The sequence below is a fragment of the Sciurus vulgaris genome (assembly GCF_902686455.1).
Source record: "Sciurus vulgaris genome assembly, chromosome: 19".
NCBI lineage: Eukaryota > Metazoa > Chordata > Mammalia > Rodentia > Sciuridae > Sciurus > Sciurus vulgaris.
Genome location: NC_136480.1, coordinates 5,412,327 through 5,438,459, shown reverse-complemented (window position 1 = coordinate 5,438,459; position 26,133 = coordinate 5,412,327). Strand labels below are relative to the sequence as shown.

Below are 26,133 nucleotides of genomic sequence, written 5' to 3'. Positions count from 1 at the left end.
GTAACTGCGGGGTCAGGCCCAGCCGCTTTTCCATGTCTTTGGATACATTTTGAGAACAACTTTACTAACATGTAACAATTCATGGGATACAGTTCCCATTTCCATACTCCTTGCTCCGGAACCTTCCAAATCAGTAATTAAGTTTCCCATCTCCTTTGTGCTGGGCGCTTCTGAGCTCCTCTCTTGCAGCCAGGATTTAGATCCAAATCCTTGTGGTTCCACATTCTCTGCCCTTTCTTTTGGCTTTTAGAAGACAGTGTTTGGATTTCTTCCTTCCAAGGTGAGACCCTAAGATTATATATATATAATATATAAAATATATACATATATTTTTTTTGGTATCAAGGATGGAACCCAGGGGTGCTCAACCACTGAGCCACCTCCCCAGCCCTTTTTATATTTTATTTAGAGACAGGGTCTTGCAAAGTCACTTAGGACCTCTCTAAGTTGCTGAGGCTGGCCTCCAACTTGTGATCCTCCTGCCTCACCCTCCGAAGCCACTGGGGTGACAGGTGTGCACCACCGTGCCCGGCTCTGTGAGCTTTTGAGATACTAAATACTTCCCCTGTGTTATCCCCGACCACACTCACAAAAACCCCTCTCAACGTAGGTACTATAACTATCTCCCAGTTACCTGGAAAGAGGCCCAGAGAGGTTAAGTCACTAGCTCAAGGCTTCACAGCAGGTCAGTGGCAGAGCTGGGATCCTTGCTCAGGCCATCTGCCTCTGCAGGTCACCCACGGAACGGTGGCTTTCCCCATCACAGGTGTCTAGAGACCCCCCAGGGTTCATCAGAGAAGAGGGGCACGTCACTTACTGTCTCTCATTACGTGGAAGAAGAGTGACCAGGTGGGAAGGAGCCGTCCTACCTGGAGACGGGGGTCCCGGGTGCCTCTTCCTGAGTGACTCTTGGCCTTGACTTCTGACCGCCTGAGAGGCGCTGACGGGCCGGGCGGGGCTGGCTCCTCCCGACTCTGCCCCGCGACCTCGGGTTGGCAGGCCAGGTCCTCCGCCTCTGGGCTCGCTCTGCCCACACCTGCCTCGACCGGCCTGCTGGACTCCGGCCAGGAGGCCCAGGGGTGGCGCCAGAGGCTCCAGCAGGGCCGGGAGGGGGTCCCCGCTGGGCACTGGAGGTGCAGCCCGCCTCAGCCTCCCAGCTGGGCCTCCCCTTCCCGGTCTGTGAAATGGGCACCCTGACGTCGACCCCGTACTTTTGATCTGAAAAGCCATGGATTGGTAGTGCGGCCGTCCTTGTGTGAGCCGAGTGCTTTCCAAAGCCCCTGGGCATCCGCCACTGTTAGAGGCCGCGATGACGTGTCGGTCTGGGTTAAGCAGGAGGCTGAGGATCAAGCTGGGACCCACAGGTGGCGTCTCGTGAACTGGGACGAAAACAGACGAATGTGTCAGGCTTTGCGTTGTCCCCTCCCCTCTGCGGTCCTCGGACCCCAACTCCTCTCAGACCTTACCGTCCTCCTCACCCACTCTGCTCCAGCCTCATGGACCTCCTGGCCGCCCCTCCCAAGTGCAGGCACCTCCCTGCCCCAGGTCCTTTGCACTGGCTCCCTGCTGCCTGAACTGCTCTTCTCCCGAACTCTCACCTGACTCCCTTGCTCCCCTCTTAGGCCTCTACTCAGAGGCCCTCTTGCCAATGCAACTTTCCTCCATTCCTTTTCCTTTTAAATTTTATATATTTATTTTTGGTTTTGGGGATCAAACCCAGGGGTGCTTCACCCCTGAGCCACCTCCCCAGCCCTTTTGATGTTTTATTGAGAGACAGGGTCTCGCTGAGTTGCTTAGGGCCTTGCTAAGTGACTGAGGCTGGCTTCCAACTTGTGATCCTCCTGCTTTGGCCTCCCAAGCTGCTGGGATTCTAGGCATTGCTGCTGAGCCCGGTGCAGATGCTCAATGCTTTTCTGCCTGGTTGTGGGAGAGCCCCAGGCCCCAGCCCCGCCCTCACTGGGGACTGAACCGATGCCTCCTGCATGCTAGGGAGGCTCACTGCCTCCAAGCTACGTCTCCCCCAAGAGCGCCATTAACAATGCCCGACCACCTACAGCCCATTACGGCCTCTTTGCAAAGCACCTTTGCATTACTTCCTACTGACCTTGCGAGGCTGGGAGCTCAGAGTTTGCAACTAGGAGAAGCTCAGAGAGGTAAAGATCTCTTCCTCAGGTCACACAGCTTTGTCTTTCCTGGCCAAGGAGACAGAGCCTGCAGTGACAAGAGCCTGCAGCTAGATCCACGAGGGGTAAAGACGGGGGTCCCCACAGCTAGCTGAAAGAGGGTGCCAGCAACTAAATCACAGAGTCTGTGGGGCTCTATATGATCTGGAAATCTGAATTATTTGGGCCCAACTAGCAAGAGGAAAAATGAGGAAGGGTCTGGGGGTAAAAATCAGGGTTGGGCCAGGCACGCCTGCCATCCCAGCGGCTTGGGAGGCTGAGGCAGGAGGATAGCAAGTTGGAGACCAATCAGCAACTTAGTGAGGCCCTGTCTCTAAATAAAATATAAAAAGGGCTGGGGAGGTGGCTCAGTGGTGAAGCACCCCTGGGTTCAACCCCCAGGACCAAAAATAATCATAATCATAATCATAACGTGGGTTGCGGCCTCCGTGTGGAACGTCCATGCACCAGATTCCGCCTCTCCAAAGCCTTCCAGGCCTTTCCCCAGGTTGGAAAGGTGGACGCCAGGCGGCTCTTTCCTCCTGGCAACCCTCGGAGGACGTGCTCCTGGGCTGGCCAGGCGCACTGGGGAAAGCCCGGTCCTCCCTGTGCCTTGTAGAAATCGCGTGTGGCTGGTCCCACTTTCTCGCCACCACGGAGGAATCTTCGAGATTAGCAGCGCCCGGAGGCTCCCGTGGCAGATGTGTTAGGTCCCCAAACGTTCCCACTGCGCCCAGAAATGCCGGGAGGGTCCGGGACGCCTGCCCCACACCTAGTGTCCCCAGCCACCAGGTTTACGTGATTCTCGCCTTTATCTTCCTCCTTGGTGACATTTCATATTTTTCAAAAATGGCCACGTCTCCTCCGGGGGACCAGGTCTTCGTAGTCTCTCTGCTTGAGTCTGGGCGAGCCTGTCACAAGGGCAGAATGACACGATGTGACCTTTTTTTGGTGGGGGGTGGCTACTGGGGATTGAACCGCTGAGCCACCTCCCCAGCCCTTTTTATTTTTTATTTGGAGACAGGGTCTCCCTGAGTTGGTGAGGCTGGCCTCCAACTTGTGATCCTCCCGCCTCAGCCTCCTGAGCTGCTGGAATGACAGGCGTGCGCCACTGCGCCCGGTTCTGTGACTTTCGGTGCTGTGTCACAAAGGCAATGGCGTCTCCATCTGGTTCTTCCAGGACGCTCACTCTTGGAATCATGCCACCAAGCCCAAGTCCTCTGTGGAGAGCTTCGGAGGAACAATCCAAGTTCCCAGACGCCTGAGCTGAAGGAGAAGCAGGAGTTGGTCAGCAGGGGTGATGTGGGGAAGGGTGTCCAACAGACGGAGGGAACAGCATGTGCGGAGGCTCAGAGACAAGAGAGGTTGGCACATCTGGGCAGCTTAAAAAATGCAGGGCAGGGCCGGGGATGTGGCTCAGTGGTGGAGTGGCCCTGAGTTCAATCCCTGGTGCCAAAATACAAGCATAACTTTTTAAAAAGTGCAGGGTGGGGCTAACAGCAGCTCCCCTTTTGGTTGCATGTGTAGCCCATGGTAAGAACCAGTGTCTTGCGGGTGGGGTAGTGCACACCCGTGATCCCAGCAGCTCTGGAGGCTGAGACAGGAGGATCACGAGTTCAAAGCCAGCCTCAGCAAAAGCAAGGCCCTAAGCAACTCAGTGAGACCCTGTCTCTAAATAAAATATAAAAAGGGCTGGGGAGGTGGCTCAGTGGTTAAGCACCCCTGGTTTCAATCCCTGGTACCCCCCCCCCCAAAAAAAAGAACTGATGTCTAAGAACAGTCACTGCTTTTAGAGTTGTATCCACATAGGTTCAAATGCTGACTCTGCTTCTATGCTGCGTGACCTTCTCCTTATCAAGCAACCTCTCTGAGCCTCCACTGACTACACCTTCCACCACAATGACACCGTCTTCAGAGGGCAAAGGAGATCATAGCACACAATCTGGGTGAGACTCCGGCGCCTTCAAACCCACAGAAACAGGGGCTAGAATAATACTGCTCAGCATCTCGACCTGGCTGAGCAGAAAGGAGCGCTCTGATCTGAGATTTTAAGAGGCACTTCTGAGCGCCGCTCAGGCCGAAAGCCATTAAGTTGGAATTCTCGCTCGGCGCGATTTGCTTTGCATTTTCCTCCTGCAAAGAAGGTTCCGAAATGCCTCCCATTAACATGGGGTGGGCGGTTAATCGATGGGGTTTCTGCTTGGAAACCAGCGGATCCTGCAGCGTTGGGCCCGCCAGGCCTCTGCAGAGAGGGCCCACGCTGAGACAGCTGCCCCTGCACCTTCTGCTGCAGGGCAGAGAAGATGGGGCGGCGGGTGGTACTGGCCACGTCCTTATAGGCATTTCACAGGCTTTTCCTCATTAGGACTTCAAAACAGCCCGGTGAGATGGCGCTGCTATTCTCCACTTCATGACTAAAGAAAACGAGGCACAGAGGAGTCAAGCAACTTCTCCAAAGCCACACAGCTGGTAAGCAGCGGAGCTGAGATGGGAACCCAGGTCCTGGCTTCGTGAACCACGTTCTCCGTTGCTCTGCTGTGCTGTCTGTTAACAGGCTGTTGCCGAACCTGCTCTTCAGGCCGCACGCTCAGCGGGACGGACAACGAGTCTTTCAGAAGAGGAAACAGAGGGTCAGGGAGTTCAAATCCCAGCCAGCCAGAGGCAGAGTTGGAGGTGGGCATTGGGTCTGTGGCTTTTTAACATGTCTTCAGCCATGCACCCTGCTTCTGGGGTGCGAGAATCGTGGCATTCACTTATTTCCTTGCTTGCGTATTCTTCTTCCTCTTCCAGATGAGCACCTACTGTATACCCTGTTCTGGGTCCTGAGTAGGAATGGGTGAGACCGACCCTCTGCCCCCAAGACCTTCCAGGCAGTGAGCGGCAGTCAAAGAACTGACCTGCCCGAGTCTGGAGGAGAGGCTAATGCTGTCTGCAGTCGTCTGGGAGGGACGCCATGAGTTGGGTATCAAGGGATGAATAGGAGTTCACCAGGGAGAGCCGACCAGTCCCTCAGCTGCCGCTGCTTTGGTTTTTATTTTGTCTTTTTGGAGGTGCTCAGCTTGGCCCCCCTCTGCACCTGCTTCAGCGGGGCCTCCTTCACCCGGAATCCTCTCCTCACGTCTGCCTCTGCAGCCCCTTCACCGCCCAAGCCCCCCAGAAGAGGCCCCCCTGGAGAACGTTTCTGTCTTGTTTTTGGCACCAGAGATTGAACCCAGGGACCCCTGAGCCACCTCCCCAGCCCTTTTTAGATTTTATTTAGAGACAAGGTCTGGCTGAGCTGCTTAAGATCTCACGAAGTGGCTGAGGCTGGCCTCCACCTTTCGATCCTCCTGCCTCAGCCTCCTGAACTGCTGGGATGCCAGGCAGGCACCACCGTACCTGGCCTGGAACCCATTTTGACCCTGTTCCTTCCCCACTCAACTTCCTTAGCTTCCGATTGCTCCAAGATAACACACAGGTCCTTGGTACTCCGGGCCTGCGGCAAACTGGCCGTACCCGTCCTTCTGTCTTATCACTCACCCCTCACCCGGCAGGAGCCTCATGCTCTGTCTCAGATCCTGCTGGCCCTTCTCCAAGGAGACCACACAGTTGTCGTGCCTCTGAGCTACAGCACATGCTGTTCCCCTGCCCGAGATGCTTGTCCTTGCGGTGTCTGCTGGAACTCCCACGACCGGGTTAACCTCGGTGGGGCTGGGGTGTGAGGGGAGGCAGGGGAGTCGCAAGGAGGGGGCACAGGAGAGGCGTGGGGCCACTGCCAATCTCTGCCACAAACGTGGTTCTGAGCCAAGCTGGCATCCAGACCCGAGGCCTCGGGGGTGGGCAGCAGGCCCCCAGGAGGAGGCCAGGTAACCGGGCAGGATGCACAGTGCCGTTTCCTAAGCTGCGGGGACTTTGAATGTACGGTCCCATCCTGTCTCGTCTGTGGTTGGGAAAATATTCAACTGAAAATAAACACTCTCCTTCCTGATTGAGGGTGATGTCAAGGACCCTCTGACCCCAAACGAGAGGACCTCGCCCTGAGGGTTGAATCTGGTCACCTCCCTTCCCCAGGAGGCCCACCTGGACCCTGCTGTGTGACACCCAGGAAGTTGCTTCCCTCTCTGTGCTACTGTGTTGCTGCTAGCTCAGAGTGGTCCCTGCACATGTAAGGACTTTTCCTTCAGGTTCTGTTGGGGGCTATTTTCTTTTTCTTTGAACCCTGGGACGTTGTACCCCTGAGCCACATCCCTGGCCCTTTTTATTTTAAATTTTGAGATGGCATCTTGTGAAGTTGCAGAGGCTGGCCTCGAACTTGTGATCCTCCTGCCTCAGCCTCCCCAGTTGCTGGAATTACAGGCGTGCACCTCTGCCCTCAGCTGGGGCTATTTCGAAGACGCCAGGAATGTCTTGAACCAAATAGATGCCCCCCAGCTCCTCTGCGAGATTCACTTTATGACATCCCTCAATTTCCAAGGGTCGGAAACAGTTTTAAATAAGAGAGGCGGGGCTTCCTGCAATCTCAGATGTACAGAGGTGGTTGGGATCCGATCCAGAAATCCTCTCTCCTGCCTCCATCTCTGTTCCTATCGTATATACTTCCCGGCATGGTCAATTCACTTCCTGCTGGGGTTGGTGGTGTATGCCCGTAATCCCAGCAGCTTGGGAGGCTGAGGCAGGAGGATTGAAAGGCGGAGGCCAGCCTCAACCATTTAGCGAGGCCCTCAGTAACTCAGTAAGAATCTGTCTCTCAATTAAAAATCAAAAAGGCTGGGGCTGGGGCTCAGTGGGTAAGGCCCTTCCCTGTCCTGTGGCCCCCAGAGGTGACCCTGGGAAGCAGGTGCAGCTTAACGAGATGTGCGTATCTTGGAAGAGAACAGCAGGCCGGGCCTCCCCCTCGGGGCCCGCACAGTGGGGTTACGTAAGTTCCGAAACTTATTTTTCCCTGCGATGATGACAGAGTCCTGGAGTCCGGGGTGAATGGGCCCCGGCCCCGGCTCTCCCTTCGCCGCGCGTTGGGACACAGACCAGAATCGTTTAATTACCATGGCGGGCCTCCTTCCAGGTGGGCCCTGCCAGGGAGCCTCCCTCTGGGTTTCTTGGAGCCTCTGCTGGTCCCCGCCAGCCGCGGGAGGAGCAGGCGCCGGCCCCGGCCAGGCCTGACGGAGTTTGTTTACTCTCTTCTTCCCACAGATTCCTCCCTTAATAACCTCGGAGCCAGGAGGCTCCCTGGCAGGGAGGCAGGGGCTGGGTGGAGGCCAGGCCAGCTCCCCTGCAGGGCTGAGTGGGTAGCACCCGGGGAGACGTTCCCGCCAACAGGCTGAGTTTTAAGAAATGGAAGAAACACTCAGTCGCCTCTGAGGGCCCCCATTTGGGGAGGGAGCTCAGTGGATCTGGAAGCAGTTCTTTTGGGTCATTAGGGAACCGCGGAGTAGCTTCTCAGTAGGCTGAGCCTGGATCCCGGTCTCTGAGTCCTCGTTCCTCTCCTAACCTGGTTATAAACTGAACTTGACCCTGCTCACAGACTGGCTCTGGCTCTGGCTCCAGACTGACCCTGATTCTTCCTAGTTAGAGCAGAAGGTCTGACCTTGTCCCCAGACTAAGTCCTCGAACTGTCGATAAACTTCTCTCTGATCGCAGATCGGCTGTGATATTTTTTCCCTGGCTGGACCCTGATCCTTATCCTTGATTCTGACTCCGGCCCTTGACTCCGGCCATAGATAGAAGTGTGTTACAGGCTGAGACCTGATCCGGCTCACAGACTGAGCCCTAGTTCTGTTCAGGCTATAGACTGACTCTTGATCCTGGTCTTAGACCCTTGACCCTACCAACAACTAATCCATAATCCTGGTTCACGGAAGGAGTTAAGCCCTGATCCCATACACTCAAACCTGATTTTTGTCCCTCTTGGAGCCCAAATCCTAATCCAAGTTATATATAGCTCTGAGCCCTGATCCTGGATCCAAACTGAGCCCTGACCCTGGTCATAGACTGAGTCCTAACTCCAGCCCTGCTCTGATCCCTAATCCTGGATGTTGCCTGAACAAACTCCAAGTCCTTAGCTTCTTTACCCTCAAGACCCCTTTGAAAATGTAGACCTGTCACCTAAAAAGGAACACAGTCAACTGATTACTGTTCATTCAGAAAGAGAGAGAGAGAGAGAGAGAGAGAGGGGGAGGGAGAGAGGGAGAGAGATCCTTGGAGGAACAGACTGTGTAACAGCTTTGAGAAGTGAGAGTCAGTGGGAAGCAGAGATGATTACTTCCCAGCCACTGAGCTGGAATGTTAGCTCCAGAGGGATTTGGGGTGGCGGGGAGTCTTTTAATGTGCCCTTCGGAGAATCGTTCACTCATTCACTCAAACCCCAGACACCAAATACTACCCCCGGGCTGGTATCCCTCTCTCCCCCATGCATGCATTGAGCACATATTATGTGCAGCGAATCCTACATTCTGGCTGGTGGGAATGGAGAGCATCTCAATGGTGTCTGTAGAGTTATAAATTACACCCCCCCCCCCCCCGCTCCTGAACTTGTGATCCTCCTGTCTCAGCCTTCTGAGGAGCTGAGAGGACAAATGTGTGACGTTACACCTGTCACATTTATCAGTGCTGCCAAACCCCCCTTAAATAGACTCTTTCAAAGCAGCACGCTGGGCTGCAAGCGTAGCTCAGCGGTGAAGTGCGTGCTTGGCATGTAGGAGGCCTGGGGTTCCATTCCCAGCATCAGAAACAAAATAGCCGGGAGCAGTGACTTGGGAGGCTGAGGCAGGAGGATCAAGATTTGGAGGCCAGCCTCAGCAACTTAGCAAGGCCCTAAGCAACTCAGTGAGACCCTGTCTCTAAATAAAATCTAAAAAGGGCTGGGGAGGTGGCTCAGGGGTTGAGTGCCCCTGAGTTCAATCCCTGGGACCCCCTGAAATAAATTAATTAAAAAACAATAAAAGAAAACCAGCAATACTCCTACTAGCTCTGCCTGCTGGTCTGGGTTCAGCTGGGCAGCTCTTCTGCTGGTTTAGTTTGGGCCCCATCGTGCGGCTGTGGGCTCCTGGGGCTGGGGGAGGTGACTAAAGATGGCCTCACTTAGGTCTGGGGTGATGGCTGGGGGGCTGGGCGGCAGGCTCCAGCCGGCTATGGGATGCAGCCTTGCTAGAGGAAGACAGTGGGCACTGGCTTTCTGAATCTCAGCTCGCCTCACATTTGCTGGCGTCTCATTGGCCAGAGAGTCAGTCATCCAGTCCAGCCAGGAGCCAATCAGACAGGACCACCCAGGCAGAACCCCAGGAGACCAGGCTCAGGGGAGCTTGGCTACTACACAGACTGCTCACCAGCTGTACAGGCTGGTTCCTGCCTTTGCCTGTGCTGGCCAAGTTGTATTACCTCTCTAGGCCTCAGCCATCTCCTCTAAAAAATGGGCATTCCAGAGTTAGTATGTTTGAGAGTTATTTTGAATATTGTTAAAAATTACAGGAGGACCTGGTGCAGTGGCCCATGCCTGATCTCAGCTGATCTGGAGGCTGAGGCAGGAGGATTGCAAGTTTAAGGCCAGCCTTGGCAACTTAGTGAGAACCTGTCTCAGGATAAAAATGAAAAGGACTGGGGTTGTAACTCAGTGGGTTCAATCTCTAGTGTCACAAAAAAGAAAAAACAAACAAACAAACAACAAAAAAACAGGAGGCCAGAAGTCCTTGTTGTGGACTAAGTTCCTGCCCTGGGGCCCCTTAGATCATGCTTAAAAGCAAAATGGAGTTACTCATGCTGAAGTTCCGGGTCACCAAGCTGAAACTAGGTGTTTTTGTGATTTCTCAAGGAATCAAGATTCAAGAAACCAGGAGCGATGGTACACGCCTGTAATCCCAGCAGCCAGGGAGGCTGAGGCAGGAGGATCAAAAATTGGAGGCCAGCCTCAGCAACTTAGTGAGGCCCTAAGCAACTCAGTGAAACTCTCTCTTAAAATAAAATATTTAAAAAGGGCTGAGGATGTAGCTCAGTGATTAAGTGCCCCTGGGTTCAATCCATGGTACAAAAAAAAAAAAAAAAAGATTCAAGAGATAACAAATTTCCAAAAGAGTCCAGTTTGAATGGGCATGACCACAGATTCCTTCTGCTTTAATCCTTACACAAAAGAAGTAACCTAAAATAACCTGCTATTAAGTAATCAGTTATTTTCCTATTGTTCTCTCTCCCTCTCTCAGCCTTACAAGGAAAAAACTTTGAAATGACCAATCTGTTCTTTAAATTTTTCTTTTCCACTGTCAGGGTCAAGCCCAGGGCCTCACGCATGCTGAGCATACACTGTACTACCAAGCTACACCCCTCGCCTCTAATTGCTGCTTTGTTTCTGTTTTCTTCAAGCTGTTCTGTCTTTTCAACCAAACTGTTTTTGCTCAGCGCATTGGAAAACCTCATTTTGGTTTTTCAAAAATTAAAAAAAAACTTTTGGGGGTACTGGGGATTGAACCCAGGGAATGATTAACCCCTGAGCCGCATCCCCAGCCCCTTTTTTATTTTTTATTTAGAGATAGGGTCTCACCAAGTTGCTTAGGGCCTGGCTAAGTTGCTGAGGCTGGCCTCAACCTCGTGATCCTCCTGACTCAGCCTCCCTAGCTGCTGGGATGTCAGGCGTGCACCACCGCACCCTGTGGGAGTCACTTTATTACGGAATTGTAGAAATTGTATTTTTGAATGAGTATTTTGTAAACTCTCACCAATTAGTTATCTGTTAACTGTTTAGATTTCCAGCCAATACTTTGGTGACCAGCCAACCCATGCTTTCAGCCCAGATGGAATGCTTACCTCTAAATGATCAGCTAACTCTTTTTTTTTTTGTTATTTTAGCAAATTTGTGTTGTGTGTGTGCACGTGTGTGCTCTGGGAATCGAACCCAGGGCCTTGGACATGCTAGACATCCACCTTTGAGCTACACGCCAGCCCTACTTTTGGCTTATGTTTTAATTAGCAACTAACATCTTTGTTTCACGTAAGCACCTGACTTCTCAGTGAATATGCTGCTGATCAGCTAATGGCTTCTTTTCTAGTTAATACTTTAGGGGACACAAATACCCTTGTTGATACTTGTTCCTGTGATCGGATGAGACGCCATAGCCCAACCAGGAAAGGAAGTAGGATGCTTTACGAGGACCGTGGACCCAGTAAAAGCAACCAGGTGGGTCCAGCAGGGTGGCGCACGCCTGTCATCCCAGGGATTTGGGAGGCTGAGGTAGGAGGATCGGGAGTTGGAGGCCAGCCTCAGCCACTTAGTGAGGCCCTGAGGGACTCAGCGAGACCCTGTCTCTAAATAAAATATAGAAGCGGCTGGGGATGAGGCTCAGTGGGTTAAGCACCCCTGGGGTCAATCCCTGGGACCAAAAAAATAAAAGCAATGCGCTGAGTGGTTCCCTTGTTTTCCTTGACCTCTGGGGGCGGGGGATGAATCCTGCCTTGTCCCCTTGAGCCACCAGGAAACCACCAAGCCTGATGTCCAGGACATACTTATATGAGCAAGTGTAGGAATGTCCCCTTGGCAGCCCTACCGGGGGACAGAATGGGTTAGCAGGGCCCCAGGCAGGTGTCCTTTCAGCCCTGGGAATCTCAGGCTGAGTGTGTCCAAGAACCAACTCGGAGGAGAGCGGAGCCGGGTCCTGGGGAGGCCACGGGAGGAGGACAGAGCGCAGCCTCCAACTCCCGGGAAGGCCGCAGGGCCCTGCGCAGCTCCCCAGGGACCAGGGACCACGTTCCTCCCCAGGCCCGGCACCCGGGTGAGACCGTCCTATCTTATGATTGGCGGGTCCCCCGCCACTAAAGCCACCGCGGGGCGCAGGTGCCAGGAAGGCTGCTCCTTCCGCCGCCGCAGAGCTTCTGGTTCTCCAGGTCAAGTCCCTTCGGAGATTTTTTTTTTTTGGGTCAGAGTCTTAATGGCCTCTGATGCTCTGTGGCCACAAATAGGATCTGAGTCATGCCGGAGCTGCACTCTGGCTCTCCATGAAAGAGTCCTGAATGAATGAGCGAGCAGTGAGCCCAGTGAATGAGGGAGCTGCGCCCCGCAGGCAGCGACCTTTGCTCCCAGACACCAGGTGTGTCGCCGGAAACGCAGGGAACCCAGTCTCCCAGGACCAGAGCTGTGAGGTGGCCTGCATCCGGGTTCTGCTTGAGGCTAGGGCTGTGGGGCTGCTGAGGGGCGCACAAGGCCACCATCCCCAGCATCTACCCTCTGGTCGGAGCCCAGCTCTAGTCCCAGGGGAGGGGAGCAGTTCAGCCATCCTCTGCTGGGCTGCAGGGTCTGTAGGGTGAAATCCAGCTACACATACATAGTTCATTCCTGCCTCAGGGCCTTTGCACTGGCTGGTTAAATCATGTAATAGTAAAATTTGCTGATTTTTCTTTTTCTTTTTTTGGAGGGGTACTGGGGATTGAACTCAGAGGCCCTCAACCACTGAGCCACCTCCCCAGCACTATTTTATTTAGAGACAGGGTCTCACTGAGTTACTCAGGGCCTGGCTTTTGCTGAGGCTGGCTTTGAACTTGCAATCCTCCTGCCTCATCCTCCTGAGCCACTGGGATGACAGGCCTGTGCCATCGCACCCGGCTCCCCAGCCCTTTATGATTTTTCTTTTGAGACAGGGTCTCCCTGAGTTACCTGGGTAAGTTGCTGAGGCTGGCCTCCAATTTTTAATCCTCATGCCTCAGCCTCCCCAGTCACGGGAATACACACAGGGCTATACTTCCTTTTTCAGTTGCCAGAAAAATCTCAGTGTTCTTAGTCCTCAGGAGAATGTTCTCCCATGGCAGGAGAGAAGGTTCAAACTCAGCTAAATCTGGATCAGGTGAGAAAGACTCTGTGGGATTCCAAACGCCTACAGTTTGGTATGACTCCCTCCCTCCCTGGAGTCATAAGAAGTGTGGAGCGTTCACTAATCCCACAGGACAGGACCTTGGTCGCCACGTGGTATTCTAGCCCGTGCCAGAGAAAGGGATTAGGCTGTGCGGAACCTGGCACTGGGGGTAGCTGCTAAACCTCTGCTCTCTCACCTGGGCACCCCTTGCAGCCTCCCCTTACCCACTGCCAGGGCTGTGCCCACATCACCCACTGCTAATGACCCTTTTGCAGAACTCGGTCCTGTTCACAACACAGTTGGAAGGTTAGTTTTCTTTTCTGTTTTTGGTCCCAGGGATTGAACCCAGGGGCGCTTCACCTCTGAGCTACCTCCCAGCCCTTTTTATATTTTATTGAGACACAGGGTCTCGCTGAGTTGCTTAGGGCCTCACTAAGTGGCTGAGGCTGGCCTCCACTTTGCAATCCTCCTGCCTCAGCCTCCCCAGTCACTGGGATTGCAGGTGTGCACCACCGTGCCCGGCTTCCAGGCTACTGTTTTCCGTCTGCACTGGGGGTGGGGGGAACCCTGAAAATTAGAAAATCGTTCCAGGCCAGGACATACTCAAGGAACTTGACGGACAGCAGAGCTGGGGAGAGGGAGGAGGCAGGGAGCAGGCTCCTGCCGGCCCTGACTGAAGAAATGAGCCATATCCGCTCCCCAGGTCACTGTGAAGAGGGTCATTAAACAGCCCCTTGTTAGGCAGGGACAGTTGGGCTCAGAGAGAAGAGGGTCTCTGTCCTAAATCTGGATCAGCCCTGCTTGTCATCCCAGTGTGTGCAAGCTGCAGACTGGATGGCAGAGCCTGGCTTTTCCCAGAGGCAGGGAGGTCGCCAAACCTGGGGATGGTCTTTGGCTGGAGGTCACGAGGTTTGGGATCTGCACCCCGCGCTGGCCCTTGACTACCGGTCCCACCGCAGGGGCCTTGGCTCCGAGTCTCGAACAGCCTTCCTGAGCGTGCCTATCTGATAAAGGGAGATCTTACATCATGTCTCCCCGGTAGCCAGGGCGGGCGCCAGCTCTGAGCCAACTGCAGGATGAGCTTCAAAACACGAACAGAAAGACCCACCCGCAGCCCCAAAGCCCCAGCCTCCGGGTTTCCTGCTGAGGACCATGTGTTGTGACAAGACATCGATGGAACACAGGACACCCAGTTCAAATAGAATGGCAGATAAACAAGAACTTTCGGAGGCATAAGTATATCCCAAAGATGGTGTGGGACATACTTATGCTAAAGGGAGATTTGTTGTTTATGTAAAATTCCAATCAAACTGGGTATTTTTTTTTTGGTATGGGGGATTGAACTCAGGGACACTTGACCACTGAGCCCCATCCCCAGCCCTATTTTGTATATTTTTAGAGACAGGGTCTCACTGAGTTGCTCAGGGCCTCGCTAAGTGGCTGAGGCTGGCTTTGAACTCATGATCCTCCTGCCTCGGCCTCCCCAGCTGCAGGGATGACAGGCGTGCACCAACACGCCCAACTCATATTTATTCTTTGAGGTGTTTGTCTCAAGACCAACACAAAGCCTGTATACAGTAGGTGCTCAATAAGTGTTTGATGACTAAACAGAAAAGTGAAGGAGTTGGAAGAAATCGTTGAGATACCCAGAAAAGAACACCAATATAGAAGTGAGCAAGAACTAACCTTGCACACGAGGCTGCAGTGAGTCAAACCTGGATACCAGGTCCACTCTGACAACCTGCTCAGAGGGTTGGCCTCCCAGGGTAGATAGGGCTGCTGTGGGGCAAGGACAGGGCTGAGCTGGCAGGAAGCCCTCGGAAGGTGTCCCATGCAGTATGCGTCCTGCTCACTCTTGGTGGGTATCACTGTTCTTTTTGGCAGTGCCGGGGATTGAACCCAGGGCCTCAGACAGACTTGGCCAGCGCTCTGAGCCACTTCCCCAGTCCTTTGTATTTTGAGACAGGGTTGCTGAGGACCTGGCTAAGTGGTTGAGGCTGGTCTCCAACTTGCCATCCTCTTGCCTCAGCCTCCCAAGTTGCTGGGATTACAAGCATACGCCACCAAGCCGGGCTGTATAAGTTTTTGGTATGGACTTTCGTTTTTCTTGGGTATCCACCTTAGCCATCTTGGAATTGCAAAGTCATATAAGTAGATGCTTATTTAACACTCCCTTCCCCTCTAGTTTGGGGAGAAAAAAAAAAACAAATCATCATCTTTTGTGAGCAATTTAGATACATTCTAGCACCCAGGCCGTCCTGTGGCTTCTGCAAAGCTTGGGCAGAACTCCACATATAAGATCCTTAGGGGAATTGGACACACCTCAGTGGATTCAAATCCTGCCTTTGCCATGTGCTGTGTGATTTTGCCTGAAGCTCTCTACCTTCCTGGACTCCATCATTCTCGGCTCTAGGGTTCAAGCCCCAGTACAAAGAGCAACAGCAGGAAAAAAAAAAAAAAAAAAAGGCTGATTTCAACATCTAACCTGAAGGGATTTTGTGGGGATTAAATGAGATAATACGTGGAGACTTCCTGGCATGTCTTGGGGGTTCAATAAAAAATTGTGGGAATCACCATGCAGCAAACAGAGGTTTATTTGTACCCAATGATGGACTCTATTGTTTTAAAAGTAGGAAGTCTGAAGTCTGGGAAGGACTAGGATTTTCCCAGAATCGGGAGTACAGGAGGTACTCTCTGTCCCTCAGACACATTTGCGGCAAAGAAGAAGGTCCACCCTGACCGTGTGCTGAAAAGTTCTCACTGTTTGTGTACCAGGGATTGATCCCCGGGGTGCTTAACCACTGAGCCACCTCCCCAGCCCTTTTTAGATTTTATTTAGAGACAGGGTCTGGCTGAGTGGCTGAGGACCTTGCTAAATTGCTGAGGCTGGCCTCCAACTTTCGATCCTCCTGCCTCAGCCTCCTGAATCGCTGGGATGAGAGGCATGTGCCACCGTGCCTGGCTGAAGTTCTCCCTTAGACACTTTCCTGCCAACTGACATCGGCTGTGCTTTGGGAGAGCTCTTCCCTTCCCTGAGCCTCAGTTTCCTCATCTGTAAAATGCACTTCCCCCTTGGGGTACTTGGGAGGATTAAATGAGATAATAGGTACAACATGAAGCTCAGAAACCCTGACTGATACACAGTGTTCGGCCTCGGGAGCTGCTGTTTCTAGCTGCTAGGAAGGATGCCGGATAGCAGAGGCGGAGAAATAAGACATAAAATGAGAACTGTAAAACAATCTTCTTTGCAAAAAGATTAACGATCCAGGCACGTCCATGGAGGTACTGGCTGTGTCCAAAAAAAGACAGATAATACCCGCTTGGCGAAAGTGCAGAGTAACCGGAACCGTCCTGTGCAACGGGCGGGTGTAGACAATGGCAGGCGGGTGTAGACAATGGCACAGGCACGTTAGAAAACTTTGGCAGAATCCACCGAAGCCGAACGCACAGCATGACCCAGCAATTCCACCCCTTGCTGTTTACCCGGCAGCAATGTGTACTCAGAACCCGCGAAGGACTCGTCCAAGAATGTGCAGCCGTGTTTGCAGTGGCGCCGGGCTGGAAATAACCCTCAAGTTCAACAACAGAACTCTTTCCTCCTTTTCAATTTTTTTTTTTTTTTTTGGCAGTACTAGGGATTGAATTGGGGGGTGCTACACCCCTGAGCCACATTGCCAGTCCTTTTCGCCTTTCATTTTGAGAAAGGGTCTTGCTCAGTGGCCTCGAACTCGCCATCCTCCTGCCTCAGCCTCCCGTAGTTGCTGCTCCGGCCTCTGCTTTTCTTTTCCTTTTTTTAAAAAAAAATTTTATTTTTTGGTGATACTAGGGATAACACCCAGGGCCTTCTCCACCAGGCTACATCCCCTGCCCTTTATTTTATTTCATTTTGAGACAGGGTTTTGCTGAGTTGCTTAGGTCCTGGCTGAGTTGCTGAGGCTGGCCTCCAACTTGTGATCCTCCTGCCTCAGCCTCCTGAGTCACTGGGATGACAGGCGTGGTCCATGGCACCCAGCTCCTATTCTGCTTTTTTGATCCAGGGATGTGGATGTGTCCAGGCTGTGAAATGCACAAGCTCTGTGTACACTGTGCTCTTTCTGGGTGAATCGTTTACTTTGAAAAAGTTTACTGCAAAACAGAAGCATAGGGGGCTGGGGTCGTGGCTCAGTGGTGGAGCACTTGCCTAGCATGTGAGAGGCACTGGGTTTGAGTCTCAGCACCACCTAGAAATAAATGAATAAAATAAAAGTGTAAGGGCTGGGGATGTAGCTCAGGCGGTAGAGGGCTTGCCTAGCATGCACAGAGCCCTGGGTTCGATCCCCAGCAACACAAAAAAATTTAAATTAAAAAAATAAATAAAATAAAGGTCTATCATGGATTAAAAAAAATAGAAGCATGTGTATTTTTTGCAAGAATGCATGTGACATGGGGTCAGATTCCATCCTGTAGAAGGGTCACCTGTGTTGGGAAGACGGCAGACGGCCGTGGAGGGGGGTCAACAGGGAAACAGGCCTGGGTGCTGGTGTATCTTGCCAGGGCCAGTGAGGATCAGGGGCCTGGCATAGGTCAGGGTGAGCTGGGTAATTCCGTGCTTGGCACCATCACCCAAAGGAAAAACCGTGCTTGCCTTAGGCATTAGGTTTTCAGGGACTGAAAGTTACAAACTTTAAAAATAAAAATAAACCTGGGCGTGGTGACATGTACCTGTCATCCTAGTGGTGCAGGAGGCTGAGGCAGGAGGATGGCAATTTGGAGGCCAGCCTCAGCCACTTAGCAAGACCCTGTTGCAAAAAATAAAAAAATTTAAAAAAAGGACTGTGTGACTGTGTGTGTGTGTGTGTGTGTGTGTAACTTAGTGGTGGAGCACATGCCTACCATGTTTGAGGCTGAATTTAATCCCCAGTATTGCCAAAAAATAAAAATAAATACATAAGAGAGGAAGAGTAAAGAAGAAAAGAAAATGTTATTATGCCCAAGCCACACTGTCTTGCCCAACGTTCCTCCTTCTGTGGCAAAGGTGCTTCCATGCACTCTGCAGCTGATTTTGTTGGGAGCAGTAGACCAGAGTCATAATAACTCATAACGAACCCAGGGTTGCTTATTTATTTATATTTATCTATTTATTTATTCTGGGGATTGAACCCAGGGAGTGCTCTGCCACATCTCCAGAATAAAAATTATTTTTTATTCTGAGACACTATCTTGCTAAATTCCTTAGGGTCTTGCTAAGTGGCTGAGGCTGGCCTCAAATTTGTGATCCTCCTGCCTCAGTCTCCTGAGCTGCTGGGATGACAGGCACGCGACACCCTGACCCTCTTACGGTGCTAATTCTGTTGACCATTTCCTCAATACTTCTTTTTTAAAAAGTTTAAATTGGCTGTAATCAGTTATCCGTGACAGAATGCACGTTGCTACGTCATATGTAGTGGAGTGTAGTTTCCCGATTTCCTGGCTTCAGGACTTCTTTGGAGCAGACGCGGGACCAGACCCTTTGCGGGGCGGTCTGTGTGCGCGTTCCCAGGCGCGGAACCCGGGACCTCGGGCATGCTCAGCACGTGCTTTGGTGCTGAGCTTGGGCTCAGCCCTTGTTGCCTTGGGCAGAGGCGGGGGTGTAACTGAACACCGCTTTAAGGGCTTGCATTTGGAGTTGGACCCCTGCGTCCAAACTCCACCCTGGGCAGCTGCACAGCTGTGCAAAGGTGGACATGTTGCTTGGCAACCACCTTCGATTTCTCAAATCTGTCCTCTGGGACAGTGACCGTCCTGGCGGCCCGGGAGGCCTTAAAGGACTGGAGCCTCACCCAGTGCAGGAAAGGGAGGCCACTGTTAGGATCAGGAAGTAGCGCTGTGATCTGGTCCAAGTACAGCTGGAGAAACTGAGGCTTATGGGTGGAGTTCAGGGTCCAGCGCTGAATTGAAGATACCTAGACAGGAAGATGTGTCTGATTCCAACACCTTTCCTTTTGGTAGCAGGGATTGAACTCAGGGGCGCTTAACCCCTGAGCCACATCCCCAGCCCTTTTTATTTCTTATTTCAAAACAGGGTCTTGCTAAGTTGCTCAGGGCCTCACTAAATTACTCAGGCTGGCCTCGAACTTGCGATCCTCCTGCCTCAGCCTCCTGAGCTGCTGGGATTACAGGTGTGCGCCACTGCGTCCAGCCCAGTACTTTTTCTGAACCCACTGGGCTAGGCCTTCTTCTTGAGATCCCCCAAAACAATTCCCCTAAATGGTAGGGTGGGACCAGCAGAAATTGCTCTTAGCTAATTTTTCCCACTCTTTCTGAGGCCTGAGCCAACCATCCACCTCCCCTGCCAAGGGCCCTCTGGAAAGAAAGGAGCGGATTAAACTTCCCAGGTGTTCTGATGAGCATTAGGAACACACAAGTCACGTATTTGCGTTTGTATTTTATTATTTAGTTTTAATTTTTTTGGCTGTTGATAGACTTTTCTTTTATTCATTTACTTATATGTGGAGCTGAGACTCGAACCCAGTGCCTCACACATGCTAGGCAAGCGCTCCTACCACTGAGCCACGAACCCCAGCCCCAGGCATTTGTATTTTAACATTTAAACCCAGGGCCAGTCCTGTTCTGAGCACTTCACAATATTAACTCATTCCACAAGGATTGGTTTGCATTCATTTTCTTTTAGCAGATGGAGGACTGAGGCACAGAGGGGTTAAGTAACTTGCCCAACGTCACACAGCTGGAAGGAACAAAGCCAGGCTTTGAACCAGGAGAGTCTGGCTCCAGAGCCCACGCTCTTACCCACAATGGGCTTTCCAGAACAGGGGGTATTTATTCTCAGGCGAGGGCTGGACAGCAGCCAGCGAATCTCATGTGCCCGGCCACCTGCTTCTCTCCAAGGGTCTGGTGTAAGAGGCACCCTAACAAAGTATATAATTATTCCACCCTCGCTGACACCTGCAGAGACTGAGGTAGAGCAAGCTCAGGGTTTCCCAGCTGGTACCTGGGGAGCTGGGATTCGAACCCGGGTCCCTCGGACTTCCAAGCTCCGCCTCTACAGCACCAGCCTGGCTGACTCTGAGGACCGTGTTGCAAAAGAGCCCGGGACCAGGAGTCCTGAGGCTTGAGTTCTGGCGCTGACTGTCTCTGGGTCATCCGGTTGTCTCAGGCAAGTCCCCAGAGAGTTCCTCCTGGGTAATAGGGTGGTGATGGTTTGAGCCGCATGGTCCCTTCTCCCGTTTAGTCCTGATGTTTCCCAGTGCATGCTGGGAGCAGGAAGCACCACCACAGTCCAGGAAGAAGAGGCTGATTGGGATTAGAAGACCAGGAGGGCTTCCTGGAGGAGGCAGCAGGACTTTAACTTAGCTGGGTGGGCGGGGAGGCTCCCGGGGCGCACTCCACATGAGCTGAATGTCACCATGGGAAGCCATTTGCCTGGAGCTATGCTTTGAGCAGGTGGCAGTGTCGGGATTCGAACCCGGGGCCAGAACGCTTCTCTCCAACTCAGCAAATCTGAGGAAAGTGACCCCCCCCCCAATTCCAGGAGCCCCAGAAGGTAGAACCCACCTGGCACATGGTGGGTCTGCAGATGTCAGAGGGATGGGAGGAAGACGGAAGCCGGCAGGCTGGGGTGCCATGCCCATCGGCACCACCAAGCAGCCAGGTTCTGCCGATCAGAACCTGGAATCTTCTGGGGCCTCTCCAGACGCCCACTAAGCATCTATTAGACTAATCAGAGAGGCGTGTTCCGCTCTGCTGGCTGCCGCAGCCCCTTGGCATGCCCAGCCCTGGCTTGGGAGAGGTCACTGCAGCCCCAAGGTGAGGGCAGAGCTGAGCCGGGCTCTCTGGAGCTCCCACGGTTCAGGGCTCTGACCCACCCTGACCCCCTGTGGCAGCTGGTACATCCTGAGCCCGCCTGTTCTGTGCCCTGCAAAACCTCCAGCCCGAAGTCAGCTGGGTGACGCAAAACGGGGCTCCCCCTCCGGGAGGGCAGGGGCACAAGCCAAGTGAAGCCCTGACCCCATGGCATTCCTTGACCTCAGGGTGGTGAGGGATTAGCTATGCGGACTCGTACCTCCATAGACGATGACACCATCCTGGTATATAATGGGCGCTCGGTGTGGAGCCACTGAGGCCTGCGGGCAGAAGAGCTCAGCTCGGTCTGGTCGGGGGCTGTGTGACCCTGAACAATGTACTTAACCTCTCTGTATTCTGGTTTCCTCCTGACCTGGGACACAGTAGGTGGTCTATAAATGTGGTCTTTTCTCTGACTTCTAAAGAGTGTTCCCAGGGAGAGTTTCCCCAACCGCAGGGTGACATCAAGAGGTCTCTGGGTTGCAGAGCTGCTGGGTTGCAGCTCCGTGGTGGAGCGCCTGCCTAGCAGGCCCGAGGGGGAAAAAAGAAATCCCAGTGGGGTCAGAGGACAGGGGAGACACAATGAGATCTGGGTGAGGCCTGGGGACCCTTGTGTTGCCCCATTCCACGCCCACTTTCCTGACTCCTAGGCCAGGAAGACATTGGCCTCCACTCTCTGTCCCTAGACTCCATTCCCACTTCCTGGCCTTGCAAAACCCCGGCCTCCACTCTCTGTCCCTAGACTCCATTCCCACTTCCTGGCCTTGCAAAACCCCGGCAGGCGTCAGCGTCAAATATGTTCCGAGATGGTCAAGCTCTTTGCCCCAGCAGGCGTCAGCGTCAAATATGTTCCAAGACGGTCAAGCTCTTCCCCCCCCCCCCCCCCGCAGGAGACAGCGCCAAATATGTCCCGGGGATGGTCAAGCTCTTTGCCCCTGCAGGAGGCAGCGCCAAATATGTCCCTGCGCTGGTCAAGCCCTCTGCCCTCGGGATGGTGCTGACTTCACAACCTCCTCCAGAATGACGCTTCCCAAGGCCGCATGGTTCTTGCGGGTGGGGCGGGGACCGAGCTGAGGCTCCGATTCTGTGTCCTGTGCTCCTCTTGTCATGCCAAGAGCGAGATCCGCAGGGGGCCGCGTGGGAGGGCAGCTGGAGGGAGGAATTTGCTATTTACATAAACGGAGGTGGCGTTTATGCCAGATGGAGAGGCAAAGATGGAATCACCCATGGAAAGATCACAGGGCAGGGTGATCTGGGCAGAGGCCGGGATGTGCCAGACACCCCGAATGGTGACTGCACTTGGGTGCCAGATGGGTTGCCAGGGAGCAGCAGGGAGGGAGTCTGTAGCAAAGATTCAATGACTGGTCCTTGTTCCGGGGTTTGGATTCTCTGCAGGGACATAAGGATCAGTTGAAGGATGTAAGCACCTGATTGATGCTTTGAAAAACTCTACCTGGAGGTGGGTGTGGTGGCACAGGCCTGTTATAACAGCAGCTTGGAAGGCTGAGGCAGGAGGATCGAAAGTTGGAGGCCAGCCTCAGCAACTTAAGGAGGCCCTAAGTAACTCAGCGAGACCCTGTCTCTAAATAAAATACAAAAAAGGGCTGGGGATGTGGCTCAGTGGTTAAGCACCCCTGGGTTCAATCCATGGTACAAAAACAAAAAAAAAAAACAACCCAAAAAAAACCAAAAAAACAACCTCTAGACATTAGAGTAGAGAATGAGTTGTAGGTGGTCCCAGGAGACGCATGGAAGAACAGGAGAATGAGTGAGGTTTAGGTGACCGGAGCTACGCCTCATTACCTTGTTCCTCTGAGCCCACAGACCTTCTGGAAAATGGAGCTTTCTGAATAATAAAAGAGAAGGAAGAATGGGAGACCCACTCATGCCAATCAGGAGTGACAATCTCTAGGGCACAAAGCACGTAGGCCATGGGGAACTGAAGTTATCTGCTGAAGTTCCAGCAAGTTCCAGTGGCTATAATTAAATTTTTTTTCAATGTCTATAATTTGAATTTAATTTTTCTTGATTTGTGTGTGTGTGTGCATGCATGTGTATGTGTGTGCATGTGTGTGTGCACGTGCACGTGTGTGTTGGGAGGTGCTGGGATGGAACCCCGGGCCTCGTGTGTGCTAAACACGTGGTCTACAGTGAGCTGCATCCCCAGCCCCTTGAATTAAATTGAACTGTGGCAAAATCAATCTAACAGAAGGGTTTGGGTTCTGCTCATAAATGTGCTTTGTCCAGACAGTGTTTTAAACAAATGTGAAAAATCACTGCTGACATTTCAGAATCAGATTTCGCATAAAAAAATCTGGATTTCTGGTATCTTTGCAAAACCCAAGCACTCTGGAAGCCCTGGGTCTGCATTTTCTGCCACCCGCAGTCAGGAAGCAGAGCTGAGGCTGCCTCTTTTGATGAGGGGTGTGCTCCAGTTTTCCTGGGTCCCCCCAACTCCCTACTTCACCCTCAGTTCAGTCACTGGATGCTTTCATGGCCCTGAGGTCAGGTGGGTTTGCCGTAACTCTCTTTGTTTTTAAACATACAGAAGTTTGACAATCCTGAGGTTTGGGGACAATCTGGAGCAGTTGGAATTTTCATCCTCAGTGTCAATTGGGGTGGCCATTTTGGAAACTACCCAGTAAGGTCCAGTGAACTTGGACCTTTTTTTTTAAGTAAACTAGAGATTTCCCATAACCCAGCAAGTCCTTTCCTGAGTTTGTAACTTCAGGGAACTCATACTTAGGCTCTGGAAGACATAAATAAGCACTATTTGGTGTCACCTAGAAATAGCCCAATATCCATTAGCAGAAAAAGGATAAGGCATAATGTAGTTTGACCTTGGAGTACTCTACAGTGATGAAAATAAATGAATTATAGCTACGCATAATATGAATGAATAGTGAAGACACAATGCGAATGTTCTTGTTTGGATTCTTTTTTTGGTGGTTGTTGGGATTAAATCCAGGGCCTCACACTTGCTAGGCAAGCACTGACTGAACCACTAAGCTGCATCCCAGTCCTTTTTAAGGCAGGATCTCACTAAATTGCCCAGGCTGGCTTTGAACTTCCAATCCACCCACCTCGGCTTCCCGAGTGACTGGGATCACAGGCATGGGTAATGCATCAGGCTGGGTTTGGATCTTAACTGTCCTTCAAAGTCTCACGTGCTAAAAGCTTGCTCCCCAGCAGGTGGTGGAACCTTTAATAGGCGGGGCCTAGACGGAGGAAGTGAGGTCACTAGACCGTATTTGGACCCGCCCCTTCCGGTTCCGCTTTCTGCTTCTGGCGACTGAGCGTTTTGCCGCCATGATGGGCTCCCTGGTCTCAGTTCCGAAGCGACGGAGCCGACAGGCCACGGGCTGAAGCTTCTGAAACCGTGAGTCCAGATAAACCTTTCATCTCTATACGCTGATGATCTCGGGAGTTTTGTGACAGTGAGTGACAAAAAGGTGACTAATACTTGAAAAAAAGTACATCTCAGGGCTGAGGCCGTAGCTCAGGGGTAGAGCGCTGGCTTAGGCTCTGCCAGGCCGTGGGTTCCACCCCCAGCACCAAAAATAAAATAAAATAAAAATAAATAAAAATAAAAACAAATTCACTTACTACTTGGTATAAAATGTTATTGAGAGCCAGGTGTGGTGACTTGTGTTTTTTTTTTTTTTTGGGGGGGTGGGTATTTAGGACTGAACCCAGGGGAGCCACATCCCCAGCCCCCTTTTCATATTTTATTTAGAGACGGGGCCTCGCTGAGTTGCTTAGGGCCTTAGTGACGAGGCTGACCTCGACCTTGAAATCCTCCTGCCTCAGCCTCCCGAGCCGCTGGGATGACAGGCCTGCGCCAGCGCCCCCAGCATCGTGACTCTCAGCCTGGAGTCCCAGCTACTCAGGAGGCCAAGTCAGGAGCATCACTTGAGCCCTGGAGTTGGAAACCAGCCTGGGTAACATGACAAGACCCTGCCTCAAAAAAAAAAAAAAAAAAAAAAAAAAGATGACATCAGGTTATGACTTTAATATTTTGTATTTGTTTGGTGTTGAGCACTATTTTATGTAATTTTGATGTACTCTTCAGCCCTTAGTAGATCTTCGGTTGTATCTGTTCAAGTCTTGTACCATGATTTACCGGCAGAGGGTCCATCTTGCTATTGTATTTTGGAGTTTGTGGTGGTTTTTAAATTTTAAAATTTATTCCTTTAATTGTACAAGTTTGTGGAGTACAGCATGATAATTCAGGGTGTGAACACATGTGTGATCCTCAAGTCAGGGTACTTAACATTTCCATCTCCAACATTTAAAAACATTAGCTGGGCACGGTGGTGCATGCCTGTAATCCCAGGGACTTGGGAGGCTGAGGCGGGAGGATTGCAAGTTTGAGGCCAGCCTCAGCAATTTACAGAGATCCTGTCTCAAAATAAAAAAGATAAAAAGGGCTGCGGTGTGACTCAAAATGTTTTTTTATTTGCACATAATAATTGTACATATTTTTGAGGTGTGGTGGGGTGTTCAGTCTGTACCGGTGACGTGTACTGATCAAATCAGGGTAATGAATATTTCCCTCCTCTTATCATTACTTTGTGTTGAGTTGTGGTCATTTATATGTTCTGGTAACAAGTCCTCAGTCACATGCATCCAGGTATAGTGAAAAAATTTCCCCAGTCTTTGGTTTGCCTAGTAATTTTGTTAATGGTGTCCTTTAATGAGCAGAAAAGTTGAATTTAGATGTAGTTCAACTTGTCTTTTTTTTCTTTCGGGGTCAGTGCTTCATATGTCCGATCGAGAAATTCTTGCCTCCCTAATGTCCTAAAGGTATTTGTCCGTTTCTTCTGCTTTTTACATTAAGATCCATTTTGAAGTGATTTTTTTGTGTAGGTGTGAAATAGCAGTGGAGGTACATTCCCCCCAATACCTGTATCCCATTGTTCAGCATTATTTGTTGAAAGTACTTTTCTTTCCTCATTGATTTAAATTAGTTTACTGTGCTTTATTGTTTTAAAGATATTATTCTTTAAATAGTTGTAATCCTTGTGTGTGTGTGTATGACATTTTATAAAGGACTTGACTCAGTGCTACTTGTTGGAGGTATTCAACATTGGGCAGACTGTTAATAGGGTAGCTCCTCCTAGCTTCTGTAGAAGTGACAGTCCCCTGAGGGGACCTCAAATGATGAGGTATATATGGTTTCTTCTAAGTGGGGGAGAAGTTGAAACCAGCTGCCAAATGCAGGCTTCCTGGGAACATGTTCTTGTAAACAAGATCTAAAGGTCTTAATGGACCACAAGCTCAACCACAACCAAGAATTTAAGACGACAGCTGGGCACAATGGTGCAGGCCTGTTATCCCAGTGGCTC

The 26,133-nt window shown here is 51.7% G+C and overlaps 1 long non-coding RNA gene across 1 annotated transcript in view; it reads left to right on the top strand.

Moving 5' to 3' along the window:
• Positions 1-24,081: 24,081 nt before the first annotated feature.
• Positions 24,082-26,133, top strand: part of LOC306650532 — a 67,106-nt gene continuing 65,054 nt past the window's right edge. The window contains exon 1 of the long non-coding RNA XR_013760951.1: positions 24,082-24,164. This is a non-coding gene — a long non-coding RNA (uncharacterized lncRNA). The remainder of the gene's footprint in view (positions 24,165-26,133) is intronic.